Here is a 25,449-nt window from a genome sequence, read left to right on the forward strand (position 1 = left end):
GTCAGCAGAGCTGCTCTAGCTGACACTGACTACTCTCTACTACTACTCTCCACTACTCGCTCTCCACTACTCGCTCTCCACTACTCTCTACTATTCACTCTCTACTACTCGCTCCACTACTCTCTACTATTCACTCTCTACTATTCACTCTCTACTATTCACTCTCTACTACTCGCTCCACTACTCTCTCTACTATTCACTCTCTACTATTCACTCTCTACTATTCACTCTCTACTATTCACTCTCTACTATTCACTCTCTACTATTCACTCTCTACTATTCACTCTCTACTATTCACTCTCCACTAGTCGCTCTCTACTAGTCGCTCTCTACTACTCACTCACTACTACTCTCTCTACTACTCTCTACTATTCACTCTTCTACTCTCTACTATTCTCTCTACTACTCTCTACTACTCGCTCTCTACTACTCGCTCTCTACTGCTCGCTCTCTACTGCTCGCTCTCTACAGCTCGCTCTCTACAGCTCGCTCTCTACAGCTCGCTCTCTACTGCTCGCTCTCTACTGCTCGCTCTCCACCGCTCGCTCTCCACCGCTCGCTCTCTACCGCTCGCTCTCCACCGCTCGCTCTCTACCGCTCGCTCTCCACCGCTCGCTCTCCACCGCTCGCTCTCCACCGCTCGCTCTCCACCGCTCGCTCTCTACCGCTCGCTCTCTACCGCTAGCTCTCTACCGCTAGCTCTCCTCTGCTCTCTACTACTCTGCTCTCTACTACTCTGCTCTCTACTACTCGCTCTCTACTACTCACTCTCTACTACTCGCTCTCTACTATACTACTCGCTCTCTACTATACTACTCGCTCTCTACTACTCGCTCTCTACTACTCGCTCTCTACTACTCACTCTCTACTACTCTCTCTACTACTCTCTCTACTACACTACTCACTCTCTACCTCTACACCTCTCTCTACACGCACATATATGCATATATATATATATATATATATAATCTACATATCTATATAAATACAAATATAAATGCATGCATACATATATGCATGTTATGTACATGAAAGTTTGAAAAAACACTAATACAAGCAAAGCTAAAAAGCCACCGAATTACAAACAGAACTGCTTTAACTTAAACGAGAGCAAGACCTATTGCATTTTCAATGCTTGTTTACTTTGGTTCCATCAAGAAGGCATTCAGATGTGTCACACATTTGCCATTAATTCTGAATGTTAGCACTCTAGTTGCTCATTAGATCACTGTAGTAAAGCTACTGCTCACCAGGGGAGTCTGCTGCTGGTATTCAAAGTGCATGTTTCATTCTGCATGTCAGAATTTTTTTATGAAATAGAAGAGGATTTGAGAAGTCAAAAAGTGCCCTAATTTTTCTTTCTGCAGCACTAATCATACTTTCTATGGCAAAAGGAACCCCCTCATTTTGTTCCTTTTTAGATTGAAAGGCTTTATTTCGACAAAAAACATGTCTTAAAAAGCAATACATGTACTCAAACATTTTTTAAAAACAATAAAAGGAGCCTATTCGTAACAAGAAAGCATACAATTCACAAAACGAAGGCGCCAATAAATTACATAAAAAGAGTATACATTAAAACCAGAATTAAACAAGGTTCAAAAGCCTATTTGATCTAATCGACCATGCCCAGCTTAGAAACTTCGCCAGGCCGCAGGCATATAGGGGCCGCGGGTCCGTTTTCAAAATTCGCAAGGCCTCCCTATGGTGTCTGGTGCCTAACTCTCTACAGAGAAGTTTCAGCCACCTGCGACGTGGAGCTTCATAAGCGGGGCATTCGAAGAAAAAATTTGGAACTGTCTCTATCCTTGACATACAATACGGGCACACAGAAGTAGTCTGGGCTGGGACCCTCCAACTAGCAGTCAGTTCACCCAAAGGAAGTAGGCCAACTCTAAATTTAAAATACAATGCCCTATCTCTAGATTTTGTTATAATATCGAGATAAGGCTCGCGGAATGGGATCTCCTTCACTAATAGGAATTCAGCAGTAGACCTACATTGCTTGGAATTGGTGTTTCGCCCGTCTATCACCCAACACCAATACAGTTTCTTCAAAACAGATTTAGGGGGAGCAGTTCTTGTCTGCCATGCTTCTTCTAGACCCAAATCTACCAATAATCTCTTAACTTCCCTCAGCCAACTAATTTTAGACCAGCCAGGCATCGATAAAATCTCTTTTAAGCTGTCTGCGTAGCTGGCCAATTCGGGGCCTCTCCAAATGCGGGCCCAAAGAAGAAGAGGACGCAACCTTGCCTGGTCACTAATGGGACAACTGCCCATATCAAGTAGTAATGGTAGGGTTGGGGTGCTATAAGGAAGCCCCATTAGGTCCTTAAGAAATTTATTTTCAGAACAAGACAACTGTTCCACCTTTTGCACACCCCAAAGTTCCGCCCCATAGAGCGCCGCACTCACGCCTCTTGCCCTATATATGTCAAGTACCGGGGCAATTGGCTTGAAGGAGGAGGCCCGTTGTTCTTTAAGTAATGCCCCCACCACCCTCTTGTGGTTCAATAACATCTTGTGGAGGTGGCAATTCCATCTCATGGTGTCACAAATTCCTAAATAATCAAATTCTTTGACCCTTTCTAGGGGAACTGAATTTAAGGTGGGAGGCCTACCAATCTTCTTTGGGGGATTCAGGACCAAATACTTAGTCTTATCAGTATTAATTTCCAATCCCCGCGAATCGCAGAAAGACTGGAAATTAGTTAAAAGGTTCTGTAATCCTACCGGGGTCTTCGAGATCAGTAAAGTGTCGTCTGCAAACAGAAGGGTAGGTACCCTCCTGCCTGCCAACGAAGGGGCATCTGAAGGGGTTTGTAGAAGGTAATCCACCACTCCGTTGACATACAATGAGAACAGAGTGGGGGCTAATACCCATTCCTGACGGACGCCTCTATTTACAGGTATTCGTGATGTCTTTTGACCCTGGTTACCCCACCTAATCTGCGCATAATTTCCTGTATGCAACTTAATTACCAGGGACAGTAAATAAGGGGCAAGCCCAACCCAGATAGCACCCTCCAGAGATGGCTACGGGGAACCAGGTCAAAAGCAGTCCGCAGATCTATAAATGCCAAGTACAGACTGCCTTTGCCCAGAACAACCACTTTCCAAAAAAGCATCAACAACCGGAATGTTTGCTCAATAGTCCCAGTACCTGTTCTAAAGCCTGCCTGAAAATCGGACAGAATACCCTTCTCCTCTGCCCACTGTAAGACCCTCCCCAGAACTACCTAACCTGCCACCTTCTTTGAGGAGTGTAAAAGGCTTATGGGGCGATAATTTGCGGGGTCCTCCCGACACCCTTTCTTAAAGATCGGGACGACCTCAGCGCCCCTCCAGGATTCTGGGAAAGCTGCATCAGAAAAGCTAGCATTTAATAATGAGGCAATAAGTTTCCCCCATTCTACCGGGTTAACGCGTAGCTGGTCCCCAGGTAAGCCATCCGGCCCCGCAGCTTTATTAGGGACAAGACACTTAATTACGTCCGCCACTTCTTTGGCCGTAAACATAAATTCTAGGCTCAGCTCATGGGGATCTAGTAGGGGGGCATCGATGGAAGTTTCCCCATTATCCATTACTACATTTATATAAATGGGAAAAGTGGTTGAACCACGAGGCCTCAGGGATATTACATGTTATGAGCGAGTCCACAGGTTTGTCTCTCGCTCTAATCAATTCCCAGAAGCCCTTCGAGTCTCTAGCGGAGCTTGCCAGTTTCAGATCACACCAAAACTGGTTCTCCCACTCTAGCTTTGCCCTAGAAAATGACACCTCTGTAGCTTTTCCTAGCGGTACGAATCAGACCACCATCCTTAAGTTTGACTGCATTAATTAGCTCCCTTTTGGCATTACGACAAACAGGCGAATACCAGCCAGGATTGCCCTTTGGGCGACATCTATTGATGGCCCTAGAGCTTACATTACAAACTGAAAAAAGGTCACCCAAGGCTTTAGTGGTTTGGACGAACAGTGTGGAGATCTCGTGGGCACTAATTGTGACAAGATCCAAGCTGGACAAGACGTTTGCCATAATTGATCTTGCTTCCAGCATCTTATCCTCATTGTCAACAATGTTCCTCCATCTTAGCCGCCTCCCACAATTTGAAGGATATACTTCACGAGATGACTTCCAATCATGAGGAGTTTGATCATTAAGCCCTACGGTCCACAAAGGGGATAAGGACAAGGACAGGGGATTGTGGTCACTGTCAGTAGAAGGAAGAACCACCATATCCATCAAATGACCCCAGAGTTTAAAATTCAAGAGGATATAATCTATTCTAGAGGATTGACCAACCCTGTTGTATGTATGTACCCCGCAGGAGTCTGACTTTGTCCTGCCATTTACAGCCCTTACACCATGTTCCAGGGAGAGAGCATTGAGATCAATGGCACTTTGGGTCCATCTCTTAATCGGAGGTACTGAGAGATAGGGGATGCCTCGCCTAGCATCGTCCTCCTGGATACCCAATATATCTTCTGCTGCTAGGGGTTCAAAAGTGCAATTGAAATCCCCAGCAAGTAAAACAAACGAATCAGCACCACAAGAACTAAGCTCATCATCGATGCCCGTAAGGGACAATGTCGATGTACCGCCCCTGGAACCTCTAACATAAATGTTAAGGATCTCAAGCGCCCTCCCCCCACGTGGCCCTCTAACTATTAGTCTCTGCAGGTCAAGGGACTTAGTGTCTACGGATCGAATAGAATAGCCCAAGGAGATGTTTACCCAGATTAATAGGCTGCCAGAAGGGCGACCTCTCCCTCCGGGCGATGGGATAGCAGGTACAAAATAACTAGTAAAGCCCACTTTATGCCGGGGCTCCAAGCACCAAGTTTCCTGGAACATACATATCCCGAATGTTTCAATAAATAAATTCCATTCGGGAATATCTATGTTCCGTGCCAGACCAGCTATATTCCAGCAGACAACCTTCAAAGTCCTGTTGCCATCTGTAGCCTGCCCCAGTAAAGACCCATTTGAAAGAGGGCTATCCCTTAGATGAAAAAGAGATAACACACCTGTAGCTAGGCCCTCCCCACTAGGGGCCTCCAAGATGGGGGTAGCAAGCTCAGGTTGCCCAGTGCACTCCCGTCCTGGAGGGCCGACCTTGATGACAGGAGGTGATGAATGGTAAGAAGGTGGCCTCACTACTTCCAGTCTTATGGCTAGATTACCGCAGTCATCCTCCTCTGGCACGGCAAATAGCTTCGCTGTGGGTTGGCAGACAGCGTGTCAATAGCCGAAGCATGACCAGTTGGACGAAGGGCATGTATCATTCCAGAACAGGCTAAATTGTGACCGATTTCGGTGGGCTTGTCTGCCTTCCCAACCCTCCCAAACAGGGGGTCTGACTGGCCTGACAGGGATTTTTTGGGGATTAAAATAGCTAAGGTCATACAAACCAATACCTCCACTACCTCCAGTTAGACTACCCTCTCTGGTGGAGAGACTACATACATAACTGGCAACCCTGGGGTCATCAAAATTAATTATAATGCAGTCCCCCCTAATATCTTTCGGCCTAGTGCCTAACCAACTGACCCTGCTAACATGGAGGACCCGTCCACCCAATGCACTAGGCAAAGGTCTATTTTCCTTAAGCCAGAATAGTGTTTTATTTCGGAGTTCAACGTAAGTCTCATTATATCCTGGTTTGAGAACTGGGACCCCAGCAAGGACTGCCACATAAGGCTGGCAGTCAGGTGGTAAATTGACAGTAGGGACCGGCCCCGCATCCAGCTCTATTCCTGGCAGCGGGGTCGGAGTTGTCATCAAGTCACCAATATTGGCATTGATCGACACAGGGCCATTACTATTTATAGAGCTCAATGAGGTCGCTGGACAACTACTAGCAGCAACATTTGTCTGAACAGAACCTTTTTTTAGGATGGTACTGGCCTTAGGCTTCTTAGGTCGCACTATACCATCTGTTTTGTTCAACCCTGACTTCCCGGCTGTCCCAGGGGTAGCCACAGGGTGTACAACGGGAACATTATCCACAACCACCCCGGGAGCTGAGGCGGCTACGGTGGTAAGGCCCTGTAGGGATACAAATGACCCCCGGGGTACAAGTTCCCCCCCTAGATCATCTTCCCTAATTCTTGAGTGTAATTTAATAAGAGATTTTATAGAGAAAAAATTGTCCAGGGTTGCCTGTTCAAACCTATCTAGCCGCTCTGAGAGCCCCTTAACACTCTCAAGAAGCGGCATCAATAATGAGTTCATCATTTTCTCTAAACAAGATTCATAGGATGGAGCCTCAGCAGAACCAGCCGTCAAGTCGACACAGGAGTTCTCTGCTATGATTCCTTAGGATACCTCCCCCTTCTCCCCCAGGGGGTGACTAACACCCTGCCCCTCTCTCTGGGGCCCACCCCCCCTGGCACCTGACCTCCTAAGCTTCTTATAAAGTTTAGCATGGCAGCTTTTGCGTGGGCTAGCAGTTCTTTTTCTTTTATTGAGGGCAGGATTTTTTGCTGCCAGCGTGGCCAATACTGGCTGAGGAAGGGAGACCCCAATGCTGGGAGTAGTGACAGGAGGGAGCACGGGAGCAGGGAGCTCACTAAGAGGTGGGACTGGTGCAGCATTCTCATCATTAAGCTGTAATATGGCTGTTAGATTCTCCAGCTTGTCCAAACTAACCCTGAGAGCTGCTACCCGTGGGTGATCTAGAGGGGGTGAGGCAGCCACCAAAGGATCCAGTGAACGTACTGGAGATGGTACTAAAGCCAACGGCCCCAGTGATGACCGTTTGTAAACAGGAAGTCCCCGAGAAAGACGCCGCTCTGTCATGGCGATTTCCTTCTCAATTACTGTAACAGTACGGGTAATAAACTGGTCCATGGTACCCGCTACACACCCAGGGCCTCCCCCGGCACTCCCTCTCAAACTCTTACCCGAACGGGTAGACATTAACTTGACCACTCTAAACAGAATGTGTAGAATAAACCTAAAGTACGTACAACCTAACACAGAGATAACAAACCACACAGGCACTAGATACTTATCAAGGGGGTAGCCCAGCCCAGCCTTGCACAGCCTCGGACGGCCACAGACGGCCCGCCCTTTGCCCGGGCTTAACCCGGCGTGTCCCGTGCGCGTTTCCGGTGCAGATTTAAAGCACCTGGTCTGCTCTGGGCGTTGCCGGCGGTGTTCAGGGTGCCCCACTGCCTTATGGGAAATGTAGTCAATTTTGAAATGACTACTCGCTGGTCCCTGTGCGAGCGTTTCCCGCGAAGCGGGAAACGCGAGGAGTAGCTGCTTGAGGCGTCCGGTAGAATTTTACAAGTTAGCCCCTGATTCAAAGTCCTGCTTTGGCCACTGCTCACGCGTTGATTCACAGCAAAATGAAAAGGTTTCCCAAAGGTTGTTCCTCCGGTGCAGATTTAAAGCACCTGGTCTGCTCTGGGCGTTGCCGGCGGTGTTCAGGGTGCCCCACTGCCTTATGGGAAATGTAGTCAATTTTGAAATGACTACTCGCTGGTCCCTGTGCGAGCGTTTCCCGCGAAGCGGGAAACGCGAGGAGTAGCTGCTTGAGGCGTCCGGTAGAATTTTACAAGTTAGCCCCTGATTCAAAGTCCTGCTTCGGCCACTGCTCACGCGTTGATTCACAGCAAAATGAAAAGGTTTCCCAAAGGTTGTTCCTCCGGTGCAGATTTAAAGCACCTGGTCTGCTCTGGGCGTTGCCGGCGGTGTTCAGGGTGCCCCACTGCCTTATGGGAAATGTAGTCAATTTTGAAATGACTACTCGCTGGTCCCTGTGCGAGCGTTTCCCACGAAGCGGGAAACGCGAGGAGTAGCTGCTTGAGGCGTCCGGTAGAATTTTACAAGTTAGCCCCTGATTCAAGTCCTGCTTTGGCCACTGCTCACGTGTTGATTCACAGCAGAACGAAAAGGTTACGTACAATTTTTTTTTCTCCCAACTTCTGCCGCTTTTTGAGGCAGTCACTGATCTGGTCATCTTGCTTGAAAATGTCACACTCATCAGGATCGAATCGAGGCTTCAAATACCTGCGGCGCTGAGCATGAATGGGCTTTTCCTGGCCATGAATGCACTAAACAAAACCTTTTTAGGTCTCGGCCTGCGTAGGCTGCACTTGCGCAGTCTCGCCGACGAGATCTTATGTTTCTTAGTGTGGGGCTTGAACACGCCCCTCTTCTCCATTGGCTGGCTTCCTAAACGGAGGCCAGCCATTGGAGGAGAGGGGCGTCTGTCCATTGAAGCCCCGTCGTTTTCGGATTCGGGGTGTGTTTTTTAGTTTCTTTCTCTCCTCTGGAATGTAAACATTCCAGCCAATGGGAAGAGGAGAGAAAGAAAAACACACCCCCGAATCCGAAAATGACGCTGCGTTTCTCCGAGGCATTTCTGCTTGACCTTGGAGAAAGATGGTGGTGTTCATGGCGTCCTCCCCGTCCACACGGCCCGGCTGGTGCTCGTCCCCTCCCCCTGCTCTCTGCTCCAGGTCAGGCCGAACGTGGTTCAAAGTGGGGGGGTTGTTTAGCTTTCCAGCTGCTCCTCTTTCTGTGGGTATTCGCACAGTACCTGTGTTCACATATAATGTGCTGTGTGTGTTTGAGCCCTGCATATGTGCTTCCCGTGTGTAGTAAGCAGCACAGTAGGAATGCAGGCAGTATATGTGTGCATGTGTACAGTATGCGTTTATATCTATGCAGTATGGGTACTGGGTGCGTTTCTTTTGTGCACAGTATTTCTGTGCCCACTACTTGTTGACTATGTGTCCGTGTCCTCAGCGTGTGTGCGTGTCAGAGCAGTGCATGCTATGCACTGATAGCAGAGCACCTTCTTCTTGTGCGGTAAGGCAGGCTGGAGTGAAAAGGCGGCATCCCTGAGGCACCGCCTCTGCTGAGGGCATCTGCGCATGTGCTGTGTGCCAGAAGAGCCGCCATGATAGGATTATCAATCGAAGACAGTGCGCGCCCGTACGTCCTCTCTGTGTGCTCCACACTTGCATAGCACGAAGGTCTTGAGGTCAGACTCCCAGCGTCGTGCAGAGGTGTTACATAGATGAATGTTTGATGTCAGAAAAGAGGGTCGATAGTTGGCTAAAGTAGGAAGTCCCCGTGGGTGATCATAGTTATTTGGGTCTGGTTTAGTGTCAGGGGCCTAGAAACACCTCATATGCAACACAAATAGTACAGAGGAGTTCTACTGCAAGTACTCAGTCAAGTACACTAGTTTCCTCTGAAAAAGGCCCATTATTTCTAAACTTTTACTAATATTTACTCATCACGGCACTGCACAGTGTGGGCCCCATTCACGAAGGTACTTAACTGTAGTAAACTCAGGGGAGGAATCTCCACTCTGAGAACTGCAATGTGGACATTCCACCCCGAGTGCAGCGACTCCGAACTAATAACTTTTCTACACATAAGATCATTTGTGAATCAGGACCATAGATTTGAGCGATCAGCTGTGTGTGGGTGGCTGTGTGTGTGTGTGTGTGTGTGTGTGTGGGTGGCTCTGTGTGTGTGTGGGTGGCTCTGTGTGTGGGTGGCTCTGTGTGTGGGTGGCTCTGTGTGTGGGTGGCTCTGTGTGTGGGTGGCTCTGTGTGTGTGTGGCTCTGTGTGTGTGTGTGGGGGTGGCTGTGTGTGTGTGTGGGGGGGGTGGCTCTGTGTGTGTGTGTGTGGGGGGGGTGGCTCTGTGTGTGCGCGTGGCTCTGTGTGTGCGGGTGGCTCTGTGTGTGTGGGTGGCTCTGTGTGTGTGGGTGGCTCTGTGTGTGTGGGTGGCTCTGTGTGTGTGGGTGGCTCTGTTTGTGTGGGTGGCTGTGTGTGTGTGGCTCTGTGTGGGTGGCTCTGTGTGGGTGGCTCTGTGTGTGTGTGTGGGTGGTTGTGTGTGGGTGGTTGTGTGTGGCTGTGTGTGTGTGGCTGTGTGTGGGTGGTTGTGTGTGCCTGTGTGTGTATGGCTCTGTGTGTGTGTGGCTCTGTGTGTGTGGGTGGCTCTGTGTGTGTGGGTGGCTCTGTGTGTGTGTGGGTGGCTCTGTCTGTGTGGGTGGCTGTGTGTGTGTGTGTGTGTGTGTGTGTGTGTGTGTGTGTGTGTGTGTGTGTGTGTGGAGGCTCTGTGTGTGTGTGTGTGGGAGGCTGTGTGTGTGTGTGTGTGTGGGGGGGGGGAGGCTCTGTGTGTGTGGGAGGCTCTGTGTGTGTGTGGGAGGCTCTGTGTGTGTGTGTGTGTGTGTGTGTGGGAGGCTCTGTGTGTGTGGGAGGCTGTGTGTGTGGCTCTGTGTGGGTGGCTTTTTTTGTAGGTGGCTCGGTCTGTGTGTGGGTAACTCTGTGTGTGTGTAGGTGGCTCTGTGGGTGGCTCTATTTGTGTGTGGGTTACTCTATGTGAGTGGCTCTGTGTGTGTGGGTGGCTCTGTGTGTGGGTGCAAATGCAATAGGTCTCGCATTTGAGAGTGATTAAGCTATTGACATTGTAAATAACAATGCCGTTTCTTTAAATGTTTTAAAAACAAAAATGTCACGAGCAATGCCAATAGCTCTAACTTTAACAATGCCGAGCCAATTGCATTGTAAATGCTTGTTAAATTAATTGTTTTAAGAGTTACCACTTTATTCCAATCAAGATGGCTTCAGTTGTGCCATATGTTTGTCATAAGTAGGACTGTTAGCGCTCTAGTTGTTCTTTAGATCACTCTGGGAAGCTGGAGTAGAACACAAAGGAATCAACTGACAGTATCTGCCCTTGTTGGATGTACATGTTTTACTGAGAATGTCAGACTTCATTCTCACATGACTGAGAAAGATAATGTGAATTTACAGAAAATATGTTCTCAGTTTAGCTTATAGATCACCTTCCAAACCTCTGTGGGAAAAGCATGAGAAAATAGTTCTCTCAAACATGATTCATAATATCCCAGCAGAAGGCTTTTTCACATGGTAAAATCACATTAACATACTACATACGGTATTTAGGACGCTGACTTACAAGCGTCACTAGATGCTCTGAATCTCCTGAGGCGGAAAGCCGGGAGCCTGACCATTGTAGCGCATTGTTTTAAAATTTGAGTGTCACAAATTGATTGACTGCTGTTTTTACCTGCACTTTCGTCTTGTGGCTCTGCCATTCCTCAGTGACACCCGCGCAGCGGAGCTTAGCGCTGCCGCGGGACGAAAACATCCAAAGTCCTTTGCCGCCATTACTGGCGAGCCCATCGGCCACGCCCCCTACCTGAGGCCACGCCCCCTGACTACGGTATTTAGGACGCTGACTTACAAGCGTCACTAGATGCTCTGAATCTCCTGAGGCGGAAAGCCGGGAGCCTGACCATTGTAGCGCATTGTTTTAAAATTTGAGTGTCACAAATTGATTGACTGCTGTTTTTACCTGCACTTTCGTCTTGTGGCTCTGCCATTCCTCAGTGACACCCGCGCAGCGGAGCTTAGCGCTGCCGCGGGACGAAAACATCCAAAGTCCTTTGCCGCCATTACTGGCGAGCCCATCGGCCACGCCCCCTACCTGAGGCCACGCCCCCTGACTACGGTATTTAGGACGCTGACTTACAAGCGTCACTAGATGCTCTGAATCTCCTGAGGCGGAAAGCCGGGAGCCTGACCATTGTAGCGCATTGTTTTAAAATTTGAGTGTCACAAATTGATTGACTGCTGTTTTTACCTGCACTTTCGTCTTGTGGCTCTGCCATTCCTCAGTGACACCCGCGCAGCGGAGCTTAGCGCTGCCGCGGGACGAAAACATCCAAAGTCCTTTGCCACCATTACTGGCGAGCCCATCGGCCACGCCCCCTACCTGAGGCCACGCCCCTTCCGGCTCTTTCCCTCATGACTTATAAATGTGCATACTCCGGAAGTGCAGCGGACGAGCGCAGCGGGAGCGCCGTTTGCGCGCCGAAGGGGCGCCAAAGGGAAGCCCGTCTGCGCCCGTCCGCGCCTGGCCGGGCCCGGGGCCTTTAAACTCCGTAAAATTGATTACCTATACACCTGACCTATTATGGTCACTACGTCCCCCTGTCCTTCATACCTGTGAAATACTAACTAACCATAGGAATCATAGTATCACATGTCGTGCATGTAATTTTCATCTTGACACCCCGCAACTATGTGGCCAACGGCCTAGACCTCATGGTCACAAGCCAGCACGCTCATGGTTACTTGGCAGTCTTAACTGTAGGTCACTTTGCAAACACAAAAGGAACATTTTCGATCTTCTGTCCGACAACTCTCTAGATGCCCTTTTTCTTACTGAGACGTGGCTACATGCCAGCTCTGGCCCAGACATTGTTGAAGCCCTCCCGTCCAATTATGCTATCATTCGACAAGACCGAACCGCCGGAATTGGAGGTGGGATAGCAGTTATCTTCAAAAAATCACTTCAATGTACTCTGGAGCCCATTCCTCTACTTGCTTGTGAAGCCGCCCTTTTCAAACTTCAACTTCATCCGACCTTCACTCTCAATGGTCTTTTGATCTATCGTCCGCCTGGCCCTACTCTTCCTTGGGCCACCCAATTAGTGGACTGGATCGCTTCGATAAGGGTGAATTACAACCATCTGTCCATTCTAGGCGATCTAAACATTCATTTCGACGACCCTGCTAACAAACCAGGCATAAATTTAATTGATGACCTGGCTGCCATGAATCTCACTCTATGTAACTCAGGCCCTACCCACAAAAGGGGACACCTTTTGGACCCTTTGTTTTCCAGCCTCCCCCAACTTCAGTGCCAGCAGGCTTTACCCTTAGATTGGTCAGACCACTTTCTAATAAAATTTCATTTGGGGGACCATACAGCCGTCAGCCCTCCTAACGGGACCAGTAAGTCCCTCAAGAGAAATTGGAAAAATTTGGACACCAACCGCCTCATGGCCATCCTCAGCGCGACTGCACCGGAGGTTTCGCTTAACACCAGAGACATTGAAATTGTAGCCACTAATATCAACAAATGGCTCCTAGGTGCTCTAGACATTTGCCTGCCGCTAGGACAAAAAACAAACACTTCCCATAACCCGCCTGCTCCATGGTATAACGAACAATTGAAGACTACTAAGTCCAAATGTAAGCGACTAGAACGCCTATGGAGGAAGGACTATTCCCTGGCTGCCAGCACACTCTACAAAAGTGAGCTCAAGCTCTATCATAAAGCATGCCACAAGGCTAGAGCTAATTATGTAGCAAAATCCATATCTGAAGCTACCAACAAATCTAAAATTCTTTTTAACCTTGTAAAAGAACTAGCAGGTGCAAACACTTCTCCTAAACCTCCGCCCCTTAATAGTCTGCAATGTGAGGAACTGGCGAAATACTTCACATCAAAAATTGAAAATATCCACCAGGACATAACAACACAACAGCAAGTTCAATCAAATAGTACGCAGAACTTTGGACCCAAGACAGACGACATCTGTGCCCAATCTCACTTACCCTACGCGCCACTTACTTTTTGGCCCGAGACTGATGTCCAAGGCCTGCGGGACATCCTAGGTATGGTTAAATCTGGATCTCCTGCCGACCCCCTTCCGATGTCTATCCTTAGACTCCTGGACACTCCTCCTCTCACAGTACTATGTCAAACCTTAAACTTGTCCCTTTCCTCTGCCACGGTCCCGCCATCTTGGAAGCACGCCATGGTTTCGCCCCTTCTTAAGAAACCATCAGCCGACCCAAAAATGTTGGCAATCTTCCGTCCAATATCCCTTCTACCTGCTCTCTCCAAAATCTTGGAGAAGCATGTCCACAAATATCTCACCAAATTTACGGAGGCAAATAATATCCTACATCCCTCCCAATCGGGTTTCCGCACCGGATTCTCGACGGAGACCACTTTACTTGGAGTCGTGGAAAATCTACGACATCTGGTCGACAAGGGTAACACTGCCGCGCTGATCCTTCTTGATCTCAGCGCGGCGTTCGACACCATCTCCCACAGCACCCTGCTTGCTTCCCTTTCCAACATGGGCATAAGAGGAAAGGCACTAGATTGGATTGCCTCTTTCCTGACTTGCAGGACATTCCAAATTTCTTCCAGCAATGCGGCGTCCAAGGTCCACCTTTCTCCGCACGGAGTTCCACAGGGATCAGTATTAAGCCCCCTGCTCTTCAACCTTTACGCAGCCCCGCTGGCCCAGATAGCTGAATCAGCTGGTCTTAACATGTTCACATATGCTGACGACTCCCAAATCGTCTTTTCACTATCAAATGAAAATCAGGACTCTCCCTCACGCCTACAGATTGGCCTTAGAAATATTTCCTCCTGGATGAATAACAATATGCTTAAACTTAACGGTAGTAAAACCGAGGTTCTGATAGTAGGTCCCAATCATAACCTCTGGAATCCCAGACACTGGCCATCTGAAATGGGCCCCTTGCCAACTCCATCACACCAAGTTCGGAACTTGGGCATTATCCTCGACAGTGGCCTAACCATGGAGCCCCAGGTTAACAATCTCACAGCCACCTGTTTCACAATCCTGAGATGGCTCAGGAAAATCATATGGATGCTCCCTGATGACTCCCAGAGGGCGGTGATCAATGCATTAATTACCTCCCGTCTGGACTATGGGAATGTCCTTTACTTAGGGGCATCCCAGGCAGTCATGCGGCGTCTCCAACTGGTACAGAATGCGGCAGCTAGACTGCTTCGTAAGTGTAACAGAAGAGATCGTATGTCCAGTCATTTAAAGGCACTCCACTGGCTAAAAATTGACAACAGGGTCAAATTCAAGACCCTCAGCCTCATGCATAGGATAAAGTGGGGCTACGCTCCCAAATACCTTCAAACCCTTGTACACACCTACACGCCTGCACGATGCCTGAGATCTACCACACAAGGTCTCTTTTGTGTTCCTAAGACTTTCCGTGCGAGGATGGGAGGAAGATCCTTCTCCCTTCTTGGCCCGAAGCTCTGGAACTCCCTTCCGCAACCTCTCCGTTTAGAAACAAGGTACACTTACTTCCGTAAAGCCATAAAGACCTGGCTTTTTAACCAGTGATCGGTTTCAGATTTTTATCCCATTGCCCTTTCCTGTCTCTTTGGTTCAGTATTCTGCCTAGCGCCGGGAAGCCCTTTTTGGGTATCTGTCGCGCTTAATAAGCTTAATAAATAAATAAATACATTTCCTAAAATGAGTATGGTACCATCAACAAATGATTTATAATGTAACTAAAGTCTTAAAAACCTTCTCTTAACTGCAATGCTTTTTAATGAGGTGCTATCATGTATATTGGTCCCAAGATGGCTGCCAACACTTCTTGGATGAAGTGCTGACAGCCAATCAGATCTCACGATGAGATGTGTGGTTAGGCTCCGCCCAGATATATATGCGATTTTACTTTTGATTTTCTCAGGAACTACTGAACGGATTTACACCATTTAACCAAAAGGCACGACTCTGAACCAAGGGCTACCTTTTTGCCAAATTTTGTGTAATTCCGTTCAGCAGTTCGGGCTGTAGCTGCAATCAAAGGTTCCTATGGAAAATTGCATGGTGAAAACACGTTTTGGGGCCCCCCTTTTTTCCTCAGCCCCCCTGGACGAATCACCCTGAGACTTTCAGGATAGGAGTGGACCGGCGCGCCCCACCACTTTTGAAAATTTGCCAAGATTTGTCAACCGGCGCCAAAGTTATTCCAAATAGAATGTTGCGGATTTCCTATGGATAATAGGTCCTAACTATAACTACCTACTGGCGACCGCCAGTAGGTAATATATCTCTATCTCTATCTCATCTCCCACATCAAACGGACAGAGAGCACGCACACGAAGCTGCAAGATTTAAAGCTTCTTTATTCCATCCGGCCTTCCTCAGCCCGGGAAGCAAAGAGATGCGTTTCGGCTGACGCAGTAGCCTTTGTCAATCTAATTTGGCGCCATTTTTAGGTCTCGCCTTGCTATCGCGTAAGCGATCACAAAGCGAGACTATTGAAAGCGGGTTTGAAAAGTGCTCCCAAAAAGCGGATTGCATTGCTAGCACGCTCACAATCACGCGCATCGTGCCGCCATGCAATCCGCTTTTTGGGAGCACTTCAAAGGGTCCGCGCCCCCAAGCGCGCCACGCTCCGCCGGGCTTGTTGAAATGTGCTCTTGTTTTTTTTTTTTTGTGGCAACGAGAGTATGCTGTTTCTGGTAAGGATTAGGGCTGCAATGCTCAATTTTCCACTCCAATAAGTGACTATAACCATGGTGGAAATCTCAGTTCTTGGGTAGAAACATCCACACACAGACTACATCAGTGTAATATTGGCCTGTCTGTTGTGGCACGAGTACACATTCCCAACTCGTCTCTGGTAGCTTCTGTCAGCTGTGCTTACTTCATCCGATCTCTTGTTTCTGAAGCATCCACCTCATGTCACATGGGCTGACTAGACACACCTCGTGATTTGTTTATAACGTCAGATCTCACACTCGGCTTTCATGACATCACAGTACACTTTCCACTCGCCTCTTGCTACATAACTTCCCATTCCCCAGTTGTCTCTTGTGACCCCCTGTGCCCACACGACCCATCTCTCGTGACGTTACTGACTCGTCCCCGTTAATGTTTCAATACTCTAGTGCCCTGTCCATAATTTTCACCTGGCGTCAATGATCATTCTATATTCATCTCTCGTGAGATCAGAGGCCAGCCCACAATCACCACGCGTGTCATGAGTTCCCACTCCGTACTGTCGTGACATTGATCCCAGTTCACAATCGCCTCTTCTTACTTTAGTTTTCACTCCTTAATAGTCTGTTGTCTTTATGACCCACTCACTAGTTTGTATTGTGACCGTCCATTCTACACTTCTATGACATCATAGCTCACTTCACACACCTTTTCTCTCGCACCTACCATTTCACTTCACGTGACATCCCTGCTCATTCTACAGTCCTCTCTCGTGATCTTTGTGCCCATTCCCAACTGGTCTTATCACGATGGTGTCCACTCCAGGCTCACCATTCCTCTTGTCACGCTGGTGCACATGTATCCCTCGCGACAGAGTACTCACTCTTTCCCCATGACATCAAGGCCCATTCCCTCTCCTGAGCCATCACTCATGCCAATCCGCTCATATCTGGTGTGATTACAGCTTTCTCATACCGTGACCTGCGAGCAAGTGCATACTCGTCATCCCATGGCTCCATGAGTGCACTTTGTAGTGAACTGAAACAAACTCATTTTTATTTCACCGGTGAGCACACACGGGTGAATGGAGGTATGAAGCATGAAACGGGCGCGTGCTTGGAGTTTTAAACTACATGTACCACAGTAGGCGTAGCGCAGGAAGCATTGGAATGAAAAATGGCTCCTTACCCCCCATGGGCATCATGAAAGGCGTGCAGGTGTGTGCTTGGGGCGTCACACACAGCATTTGCAATTGTATTCTCAAACACGGAGAACTCTTTTTTTTTTTTTTTTTTTTAATTATTATTTTTTCCCCACACAGAATCTAAGGTTCGAACCTCATTGTAGAATTGAGCAACAACGGACCCCTTCCGGTCTAATCAATACCAGCAGCCCCTGGTTCAAACTGTATGACCTGTTCACGTTCTTACAACCCACGTATGCATGAACTCGAGGGCTGGGAGCAGTGGCGATTCTTATTCGCCCCGTGCTTTTCTGTAAATCTCCTTAAAATTGGTCTACAAAAATCCAAATGTCTTTAAAAAAAAGCTACAAATGTATTCAATATCGCACGGCATTGCAGAAAGTAACCTCCCACTTCCTATACAGCAATGATTGACATCTCTGGAATTTTAACTTGATCAGACACATCTGTGACTAAATTGCTGTTTTCATATTTGGTTGCATCTGTTTGCTTCCTGCCCTAGCTCCATCCGCAGGACTTAAATTGGGTGATTCTCTGAAACCGTGTTTTATCTTAAAATCCTTTGGGTTTCTTATCTGAGAGCTTAGAAGGAGACTGGACCCAGGTAATGTCTTCCATGTAAAACCCCAAAATATCCAGTCTTCTGAGGTTGCTGTTGAACTACATACGTCTCGTTTTTTTCACTTTATCACAGTTTAGAGTTTACACAAACATCCTTTGAAACACAGATCCGAGGGCTTACACCGCCTGGGCCTCCTAGCCCATTACAACATATGAGCCTTGCAGAAGGACTTGTCCTATTATTTATATAGGGTATATTCCATGACTGCACACAAGGATTTCTGCTCAGCCTAGAAGTAAGTGTGTGTGTGTGTGTGTGTGTGTGTGTGTGTGTGTGTGTGTGTGTGACTGTTAATGAGGCCGCAGGTCACAAGGATGTGATTTAGACAGTCTTGGTTTCTTCGACAACTGTCAACGCTACCAATAGGAATGATTACACTACAATTCCCAGGATGCTTTGCTTTTCTCTAAAACCAGTACTGTCCGAAAGCCCTTATTATGAGACGAGGAGGGTCGACAGCCATACGTGAAATACGCTTAGTCAGCAAAGCATTGTATTCCCTGTTTCTGCTTTCTCTCCCATCACCAGGCTTCTGACACCCCCTTCCCACACAAACACCACTTCTGCTCTCCCCCACGTTTCTCACAAGCCACCGAGTTTGCCAGATGTGCTTTCCCGGGAACAGCGGGAGGGGGAGGGGGGATTCGGCTTAAGAGCAGGAGGCCATTAAAGGGCTAGGGGTCTGCAGGAACTAGGGGGGGGGGGGGGGGGGCCGTGGAGGTAATTAGATGGCGTCACTGTTGTGCTCCTCACCTCCTTGATTGGTGTGAAAAGATAAGAAAAGGCACAGCAGACAAGGCTGGTTATGTTCGTATCTAGCACGGCCCGCCCCAGTCATTTCACAATAACACTGGACCACGTCAGTAGTAATCCAAAGGTATTTGTGAACCGGGGCCTCTCATGTGGTCACTTCCGCGAGGACAGCCTGCAAACTACAACCTACCCTTCTACACCAGCGCAGTTCGGGTCCAAAGTGCACCAATGGAGAGCCTCCACTGAAATGAGTCGAGCCCCTCATTAAGCGCCAAGATATACAAGTAACTGATAGGCTATGTAAATATACATACAAGCCTTTCTTTCTGGCTGCGCGACGGATGTGAGCACTAAATGCTACGTCATGCACCCATCGCTGCAGCGCATGACATTTCAGTCGAAATTACGCCACAATCCTAGCCGTGCTTTGTGGCCTACAACAATTTCAGACTCGTATCGCATCCTGGCAATCCCCACAAAGAGTACATACAGTTCAGGCAACAGATAAACATTTCTTGCCTTCTCCGTCCTTAAATTCAGACTGTCGAGAAAAAGTGCGAATTATTAGGTAACACTCACCTTAGTTAAGGGCCTATTACAGACTTCAAAGCTTGCAGTTGTCGGGCTTTGTAAGGGGTAAACATGCCATTTTCAGGACAATAAAGGGTTTTTCACACCTGGTAAAAGGGCAGGAAAGCAGATTCTTACCTTATAGGCGCCATTTCTCGGAGAATTCTGACGTACAAAAGGCACGCTGTCTGTGTTTGCACTTTTTGTGAGTTTTAGTTGTCCACGATAGGCACTGTCTGGCTTTCGGGCTTTACAAGTCTCTCCGTGTCGCTTTTAAGAACAAGCATTTGCAATGCAACAGGTCTCGCATTTACGCGAGTTTGAGCTATTGACATTGCAAATAACAATGCCTTTTATTTATGTTTTGGTTTTTGAACCTAAATAAAATGCATTGTCATTTACAATGCCTATAGCTCAAACTCGCGTAAATGCGAGACCTATTGCATTGCTAATGCTTGTTAAAACCAGTACTTATGCTATCTAAATCATAGACGTAGAAAAAAGAATTCCTAAACATAAAAGAAATTCAGCTTATGGTAAAAAAATAACGTAAATACCATGACACACAGAATAAACAAATAGCACACAATTATGATTCCAAAATTGTGAATCACAGCAATACTAAGAGTAGACTACCTATAATTTTCACATGAATTGTGATGGCATGCGACAGGCACAAACGAATCAACTTGATGATATCAGGTTAGTCCAGAATATATAGTTATTGCACGCATAATTTGTAAAGCTTGATGTGGCGTATTCAAAACCATAAAGCTGAAATATAAAAGAGTAGTAAGAGCCATCCTGTAATAATAGCGCATACACTGTGCCGTAAATTTTGTAACTTAGTAAAGAACTGCTGATATTGGATCGTCACGTTAAAAATAGTCAGCAGGTCATAAGTGAGTTCAAGAGCAGTGCAATTCCGGGGTTGGGTTGTCATGCACCCAGGCATTCCACACATCAGTCACACCAACATTCCGCTACCATCTCTCACTCTGGCTGAGCAGCTAGGAGGAACTAGGCTGATTACACATAAATGTAATGCTTAGGATATAACACACTTACTGTGTAATCAGGTCAAGTCATGTCCTAGTGAGGTCCTGAAGAATGTGTAACTCTAAAGCACAAGTTATGTTACTCCGCTCTTTCCCTCTTTGCAGTTAGAACTGGTTGAAAGGAGACGCAAACGGGGGCAGGTGGGTCCGAGGCCGGCCATAGACATGGGCAGTGTGGGGAGCTGCCCAGGGCCCCACTCCTGCAAGCGGGGACAGGGAGGGCCAGGGCGGCGCTAGACGTGTGTAGTGTGGGCAGCTGCCCAGGGACCCGCTCCAGCAAGCGGGGGCAGGTGGGACCAGTGCCAGCCCTAGACATGGACAGTATGGGGAGCTGCCCAGGGCCCCGCTCCTGCAAGCGGGGACAGGGAGGGCCAGGGCGGCGCTAGACATGTGTAGTGTGGGCAGCTGCCCAGGGCCCCGCTCCAGCAAGCGGGGGCAGGTGGGACCAGTGCCAGCCCTAGACATGAGCAGTGTGGGCAACTGCCCAAGGCCCCCCTCCTGCCCACAACCATGGGGCCCTGCACCAGTGCACCACCTATTAAATTACTCCATTGTTGAAAGACCCAGGGGTAGATGGCTCCTCTCCTAGACCCCACAGCCATGGGCTAAGAGGTGTTCCTATATATAACATCTGCATCTGCAGGAGGACAGCGATTAGAGGAGATGACAGGATGTAGCCGTACAGCTAGAGCGGTCGACCTCGAAGCTGAAGAACCAGGTTCGAGTCTTGGCAACGACGCTCAACATCCTGTGATTCTGGGCAAATCACTTAATCTCCCCGTGTCTAACAAAAATGAATGTGTCCTTGTGTAATTAAACTAGTGCTTGTGTAAAGCACTCTGATTCTTGATATCTTCTGGTCTAGTTTGCGCTCTATAAAACGCTATAAAAAAAACTAAATTGTGATTACTTGAAGTGCCCTAAATTGTGAAGTGAGCCCTGCCCTGTGTGAATGAAAATCAGGGATCCCTGGAAGTCTCACAGCAAAAGAAATAATCCTGTCGCATCACAAAAGGCAGTACCCACCTAGGATGAAGAAAAGGGAGAAGAGCAAAAAATGGAGGAGAGGGTAATTAAAAGGGTGTAAGACAAATGAAAGAACTAAAGTATGAAGTGAAGAGTAGAGTATGGAGGAGAGTGTTGGATATAAGAGAGGCAGAACCAGGAAGAGAAGCGATGAAGCTAAGAGACATGGATATAAGAGGCAGAATCCACAAGAAAAAGTGACAGACTGTGGAGAGATGAGAAGAGTAGAGCCTGGAGGGGGAAAATTGGTGTAGGAGGGGCAAGATCATTGAGACAAAATAAAAGGCTTTGGGAGGATGTGCATTGAGGGGTGGTGGGAAATGGGGCAGAATCCTCAATGGTTTTAATCAATCGGTAGATTTGTAGAGCACTTCTTGTCACCCATGAAGGTATCCAGTTGCTGGATTTGGGAGAGAAATGAGATGGTTAGTGCATGGATAAGAGGCGTTGATATCCGAGCAGCTGGTTCTGCCATAGGCAGAGTGGAGAGAGAGACAATAGTGAGATGTGCTGCTTCAACAATGCCAGAACAGTAAAGGTCAATTAATGGTCACTTCCTGTGATGTCAGTTCCTGTGATGTTACATCTTGGAGGAGCCTTGTATGTTCTTATTCTGCCCGGGGCTCCACAAGTCGTATGACCAACTCTGGGGGGAGGGTGGGGGGGGGCAGTAATGGGTGGGAGAGAACTGGGCTCAGGGAGTAGGCACTTTAGACAATTTTTTATTTTTTTTAAAGCACTGTTAGGCAGGTACTGTAGGAAGCTCTGGGAAAAGAGGCCAGCTGAGCATCTAAATACGTGAAAGACTTCAGGGCGCTTCTGCGTCATCCTTGGTTCAGGACGTCTGTGTGTAGATACTCGCCTTCCATCCTTCTCACTGCAGCATCACTGCTCACAACCAAACACTGTGCCAGGCTGGAAAATAACTAAATGTTCCCTTTTCTAGGAGGTGTCTCCCCAGCTCAGGTCAAACATCCTCATGACCTGCTGGTCACATTGTTGCTTCTGTGACAGAAAGACAGCAGGATATCTTACCCCAGAAGACCTGTTACTGAACCTAAATCAATATCTTATTTTAGAACACTGGGTGGCCGGTTCCACGTTCATTTAAACTATCGCACAAATGTGAAAATAAAAGACCCTCTCCCCATCAGCCAACTTGGGATTTTAAAGACTGCTTTCATGGAGAAGGGAAGAGACAAATCCTGCATGTGTAAGACCTCCCTCATGGTCCCTCAGGAGGGATTGCTATCACTTATATTACAGGGCAAAAATCTCATTACTGGAACAACGCTCAAATGAACAGATCAAGATCATGATATTCCGATTAGATCTCACCCCAACACAACTGGAAAGGGGCACTGGTGTACCGCCCCCCCAGGACCCCTAGCCGATTTTCCTCTCCTACTAATGGAGCTGATAGCCCCTCACGTGATCTCCTCTTTAACATCCACAGTGAGAACCTCGACAAAGCAGAAACCTCGTCCTTCCTAGCAGACCTCGCCACACTGAACCTCAATAAAACCAACAACGGCCCGACCCACATAGTAGGACACACCTTAGATATCATCGTCTCGAATTCTCCTCTCCTTACATGCGAGGCCCCGAAGTCAGTTAACTGTTCTGACCACGCTATCATCGACTTTCAACTACAGGGACACAGAAAACTTCAACTACCCACCTTGCGAAAATATTCCCTCTACAGACAGTGGCATAAAATCAATCCAGTTACTTTCGCATCCGCCTTCACAACCATTAAAAACTTTCCATGTAGCAACACCGAAGATAGCCTAGTCCATTTTAATAAATCTGTCCTAGCTGCCATCGACCTGATCGCCCCAAAAAAAGCAGGCTCTACCAAACCCAGAGCTACACAGGCAGCCTGGTTCTCTTTAGAACTCCACAAAGAAAAAACTGGGTGCAAAAACATTGAAAGAAAATGGCGCCGCACCAACCTTCTAGCCAACAAAGAGAAGTATAAGGCCGCTCTCACCCTCTATCATAAAAACATCAAGTGTGCCCTTAAATCACATATAGCCCTACACCCCAAAAGCCATGTACCAAATTCTGAAAACTTTCACCAACCCCAAAGCCTGTGAATTAGAAGACCTCTCTCAAATACTATGCGATAACATAAGCATCCACTTCATACAGAAAATTAACCTATACAACAAAATCGCCACTGCCAATCCCCCGTCCTACACAGACACTTCCACAGCCCCCCCCTCCGTAGCCCCACACAAAATACTAATACTATGCTGAATTTCCCCCTTCTAACACAAGAGGAAACTAACAATAATGTGCAAAATAAAAGCCGTCTCTCCACTCGACATTTTACCTGCCAAATCACTGCATCTCTCGCAAAACAACTATTCGAACCCATTTGCTTCCTACTGAACCAGTCTCTGGAGGAAGGATACTTACCTCCCTCATGGAAGGCGCCCCAAATCATCCCCATCCGGAAAAACACCAAACTACCCACGGAAAATCTCTCGAACCTCCGCCCCATTTCCTTTCTACCTTATTTGAGCAAAGTCTTGGAAAAGCACGTCAACAGACATCTTTCCAACCATATCGAAGCAGCTGGCTACTTGGACCCGGCCCAATCGGGCTTCCGACCAAAATATAGCACTGAATCGGCCCTAGTGGCCGTTACCGAGAACATCAGGCTTGCCCTAGATCAGAACCAGCCAACTTTCCTTGTGCTATTAGACCTCTCCGCCGCTTTTGATACGGTCAACCACCAGACTTTGCTCACGAGAATTAGGGAGACAGGGATTGGGGGAGTGGCCCTGAAATGGATGGTCAACTTCCTTTCTAACCGCTCCCAGACAATTAACCTCTGCCCTTTCCGGTCCAATTTTCAAGAACTAACCAAGGGGGTGCCACAGGGATCATGCTTAAGCCCAACTATGTTCAACATCTAAATAGCCCCCGTTGGCAGCCCTCCTAAGGAACTATGGGTTCGTCCCAATATCATACGCGGACGACACCCAACTCACCTTCTCTTTTAATAAAACCTCTCAAACCGCCCAATCCACCTTCTCCTCCGGCATGCTGGCAATAGCTCGCTGGATGGAAATCTATCTCCAGCTGAATGCAGAGAAGAAAGAGGTCTTGCTCTTCGGAAACGCCCCACTCCTGTGGACACCCCACTGGTGACCCCCAGAACTAGGAAATGCACCAACCCCTGCGACCACAGTTAAGAACCTCGGTGTGTACCTTGAACAGACCCTCACTATGAAGAAGCACGTAACACACACTGTGGGCTCATGCTTTCACATACTAGGCCTACTAAGGAGAGCTTTCCCTATCTCCCCGACTCCATCAGAAAGACCTTGACTCAGACCTTAGTACTGAGTAAGCTAGACTATTGCAATGTCCTTCTGATCGCAGCCAACGAGTCCTCATTAAACCGCCTGCAGATGATACAAAACACTGCCGCCTGCCTGGTCTTAAATGCCCCCCACGGATCAGCCTCTCTCCCTCACCTTCACCTACTACATTGGCTGCCCATACGACAACGCGTGAAATTTAAGATCTGTTGCCTTACCCACAAAGCAATATGGGGAAATGGACCCTCCTACCTGCGGAGAGGCTCCGCCTCTACGCCCCACACCGGGCTCTGCGCTCAAGTTCCAAATCGATCCTCATAATCCCCAGAATAATACAGGCAAGAACTGGGGGCAAGTCTTTCTCTTACCAAGCCCCACTCATATGGAATCAACTCCCACTTGCCTTAAGGCAATGTCCGGACCATTGGAAATTCAGAACAATTCTGAAAACTGCTCTGTTCTCAGTCTAGCCCACTGCCGTTGCTCCTGCTACATATCCCGAGCGCTGAGATACCCTCCAGAGGGTGATTCAAGCACTATATAAGACAATAAATCAAATCGAATCAAATCACTGAGTTCACGAGTGCACTCAGGGAAGTTCATGTAGTGATACCCTTCAATTGTTGTGTTTTTTATAATGTGTGCTGGGCTCCGTCATCTTTGAGTGTCCCTGGGTGGGCTGTCCTCTGTGAGACACAGTACGTATACACCAAGCATCCGTACTGTACCTGGGTGTGTAACAAGAGGATGTCTTTACAATGGACCTCATTCACCTACTTTTCTCACTGCTAA

The 25,449-nt window shown here is 47.9% G+C and overlaps 1 protein-coding gene across 2 annotated transcripts in view; it reads left to right on the forward strand.

The window, feature by feature from the left end:
- The window catches only part of LOC146822466 (NACHT, LRR and PYD domains-containing protein 3-like), a 384,569-nt gene that overhangs the window by 164,156 nt on the left and 194,964 nt on the right, over positions 1–25,449 (forward strand). The gene's annotated exons all lie outside the window — the stretch shown is intronic.

The sequence above is a fragment of the Triturus cristatus genome, chromosome 6, assembly GCF_964204655.1.
Source record: "Triturus cristatus chromosome 6, aTriCri1.1, whole genome shotgun sequence".
NCBI lineage: Eukaryota > Metazoa > Chordata > Amphibia > Caudata > Salamandridae > Triturus > Triturus cristatus.